Genomic DNA, 3,993 nt, shown 5'->3' with positions numbered 1-3,993 from the left:
TTAATAGGTGACAAGGTTTCATTTCAGCTTGATCCTTCACCAAGGAATCAATGTGCTCATTGATCCAGGTACGGGTCACCTCAGGTGAAATTTCAAAGTTCACCACAGTCTCAGTGCGCTGACAGCTGATGTGACAGACGGCCGTGTGGGACTGATAGCACGGTGTTTCAGAGCGATGTTACAGTGCCCGTCCTCACAGCAGGGCGGGCTGGCGAGTGCCCCGTGCTGCACACAGGTTGAGGGGTGCCCTGAGCAGTGTGAGGAAAGCTCCCCGGTACTCCTGTTGCCCTCAGGATGACTGCGTGACTCGAGTCTTGCAGATCATCGGGTTGGTCTCTCACAAGCACGAACAAATACTCGAAGTTAAAAATTCACCACAATGTTTGTATTTCCTCCCAGAACTATGTGGATATTGTTATCGCCGCAGAGGCTGGCGATAACGTATCAGCTCAATCCATGCTTGCTTGTATACTTGGAATACTCGGCGCTATCGCCGTGGCGAGCTGTGAGCTTTTACTCTTTTGAACGTAGCAAAGGTTTCTGACAGGCGTTCAGCACTGCTACGCTCTTGTGGGATTGCCAGCAGTGCGTTTGATGTGACCCACATTGCTCCGTCGTGACATTCTGAAGCACACGCAGTGTGCAGATTGGGCAACCGTCTGCTGTCCAAACATGCACTACACAGGAAGAAGACAGTTTCAAGTTGACGGCGTTATTTGTGTATGGGTTTCTGGAGGGTGAATAATACAATTTTTTAATGGATTCGTTTTAATAGGCAGAATCCTCAACTGAAATTAGAGTCTGTGCTAAACATGCGCAGACATGTCTATTTTTTTTTTTCCTTTTGCTCAGTTAGCAAGCCCACACCCTGCACCATATGGCAGGGCCTCTCCCTGCAGTGGGTGGTGGAGCAGCCAGTGCACCCTTTCCCCCCGGTTCCCTGCATGGGTTGCTGCTGCTCCGGCAGCTTTGCAGGTGCTCTGGGCTTCTCACTTGTCCCATCTGAGAGACAGGTTCTCCCATTTACACAGCTTACGTGTAGTTCAGAGCTTGGAGTCCCAACCAACATTTACTACGCTGAGTGGAGGAAAAGCCCTGACCTAGATCCAATAGATTCCCCTGGTCCTTCGCCAACATGCAAAGCACTTCCACAGCATTTCTCTGCAGGATGAAGAGAGATCCCCCGAAACAAGCATGTACCTTTCAGTTTTGCTTCTCTGTCCAGATTTACTTTGTGTCCATGTGGGACGTGGTTACTGGGCATGGTGGGGATGGACCGGCAGTTGGACTTGGACTCAGTGGTCTTTCTATGAAGACCCAAGGTTGCACACAGCCCCTACCCACCCCCCCTCCTACTGGGGAAGTGGTGCCCAAGTCCTGCCTGTGCCCAAGGCGCCATGCTGCTGGGTCACAGCTGCCCAGATGTGCAGTTGGGGGCTCAGCCAGACCGTTTGCCTCCTTAATGCCCTCTGGTTCTCAGCACACGCAAACCAAAGCACAAAAGCCAGTTTGCAGACGTGACACTTGTGAAACACACCGAAACCAAAGCCCCCATCCATCTTGTGCAGATCTTACGACACAGGGCTGCCTGTTGAACTTCCTTTGACATATTTTTCATCTGCAATTTCCACTTCTCTCACTAGGGTGGGGGTAAGAAGACATCCATCCTGACCACGGCACTGCTGATTTATCAACTGCTGTCACTGTTCTACTGAGGGCTTCACAAAGGAAGGCATCCTAACACTGATCAGTCTCTCAATTCTGTTGTAGCTGTAAGGCTGCCCATGGTTTTCCATCTCTTCTCAAGGCAGAGCATCACAAGGGATGGCCCAGGTGAGGCTTGCACCCCACAGGGGTGAACAGAAACTGAACACGCTCAGACACCACCTGAAGTTCAAAACTTTCAGACTGCAAGCATTTCCATTTTATTCAAAATAGATATTTTGCAAAGATAGCTGAAAAAAAAACAGCAATTATGCTATAATTGAAAATATATATCTTTTCTGTGAAAGAAAAGCTGACAGTTTGGGAGTACATTTTTTAGTTTTTACTTGCACTGCATAGAACAATATATGCAATAAATGTGAAAGCACTGATAGCACTTTCTGCTATCCATTCCATAGTTTGTATTCCCAAGCATTCACATTTCAGTTTCTAACGATCTGCTGCAGTACATGATTAGGACTATAAAGCACCCAGTAGCGGCTTCTGTGGGTTTTGGCTTAGAAACATTACATTTAACTCAGAGGAAAATGTCTGAATTTTCAAAAAGAAGCTGTTTTCACATAGCAGGGGGGGGGGAAGAGAGAAATTCCAGCCTGAACAGCACATACTTCAGGCAGGATTAGGGATCAGAGCGCAGAAATGCTGCAGCTGCTGTGCAGCACAGAGCTGCCTGGAGCAGCTCTGCACAGAGCGCTGTGCTCAGCACCTCCCCAGGCTCAGGATAACGCGTCCGACTGCTTACAGCAGCCAGCTTGATCCTGTAAACCTGTGGTTAGAGAGCAGCTGGTAGATAAACACTGCTCATAGCCTTGGTATTGTGCTAAATGTGAAAAGGGGAAGAGCCTTAATAAAACTGTTCTGTTTAAAGAGAAACATTTCCTTGTGTATCTCAAACACGAATGCTTGAAAACGCGTTGGCCGGCCCAGGGCTGCAAGCTGCCCACAGTGGTGGAGGTGGCTCAGGCAGAAGGATCCATCCATGAACCACCCTCAGCAGCCAGGCACCCGCAGCACCGAGGCCTCCCAAAGCACCCAGCCAGGGAGGCCTTGGGCACTGCCCTCCGGGCAGATCTGACACATGGCCTCCTGCCTGTCACCATGCTTGTTTCTGTTCAGCAGCAGAGCTGTGGCCTGTTCTGCCCCACGTCCCGCTGTGGAGCACCAGAGTCACATCAGGCCAGCAGTGCCCAAGCGGCCACATGGCACCTGAACCCAGCACAGGCACTGAGGCCTGCTGGACACATACTGGGCTGAATGCTCAGAGAGGACACTAAGGGTGTATGAAGCATAGATAGGAGCTTTAGGAAGCTTTAACAGGTCTGGCTTCACAGCCTCTGGATAGTATACAGAGGTGGAGAGATCACAGCTTTGTTTTGGTGCGCAGACGGGTGTTCCAGTTCAACTACAAGAGCGAAATCCCACAGTTGCCCCTATTCTGGTGCCTCCCTGCCTCTTCCAAGCAGAGACCACAGCAGTACAAGTAAATAAAAGGTGTTTTAATCCCCTTCATCTTCCGTGTTTGCATTTATTTATTTGCAAAGGTAGAGCAAGACAGAATCAAAGAATCACAGAAGGACTCAGGTTGGAAGAGACCCTAAAGCCCACCCACCCCAATCCTGTCTGCCGTGGTCAGGGCTGCCCCCACCAGCTCAGGCTGCCCAGGGTCCCATCCAACCTGGCCTTGGGCACCTCCAGGGATGGGGCACCACAGCTTCTCTGGGCAGCTGTGCCAGGGCCTCATTGCCCTCTGAGTAACAATTTTGCTCCTAATATCTCACCTCAATCTCCCTTCTTTTAGTTTAAAGACATTTCCTCTCATCCTATCACTATGAGACCATGTAAAAAGTCAGTCCCTCTGCTGTTCATAAGCTCCCTTCAAGTACTGGAAGGCCACAATGAGGTCTCTCCGGAGACATCTCTTCTCCAGACTGAACAAGCCCAGTTCCCTCAGCCTGTCGGCACAGGAGAGGTGCTCCAGCCCTCTGATCATCTTCATGGCCCTCCTCTGGACCCAATCCAACAGCTCTGTATCCTTCCGGTACTGGGGGCCCCCGGGCTGGACGCAATACTCCAGATGGGGCTCACTAGGGCAGAAGAGAGGAGGACAATCACCTCCCTCTCCCTCTGGCCACTCCTCTTCCAATTCAGCCCACGATCCTGTTGGCCTTCCGGGCTGCAAGAGCATACTGCTGGCTTGCGTCCACATCAACTTTTTTTTCTTTTTTTTTCCTGGCTAATGGTTAAATCTAAACGCACATGTGAAAGAAT

Source organism: Gallus gallus, chromosome 2 (assembly GCF_016699485.2).
Source record: "Gallus gallus isolate bGalGal1 chromosome 2, bGalGal1.mat.broiler.GRCg7b, whole genome shotgun sequence".
Taxonomy (NCBI): domain Eukaryota; kingdom Metazoa; phylum Chordata; class Aves; order Galliformes; family Phasianidae; genus Gallus; species Gallus gallus.
Note: the sequence above shows the minus strand (reverse complement) of the source record.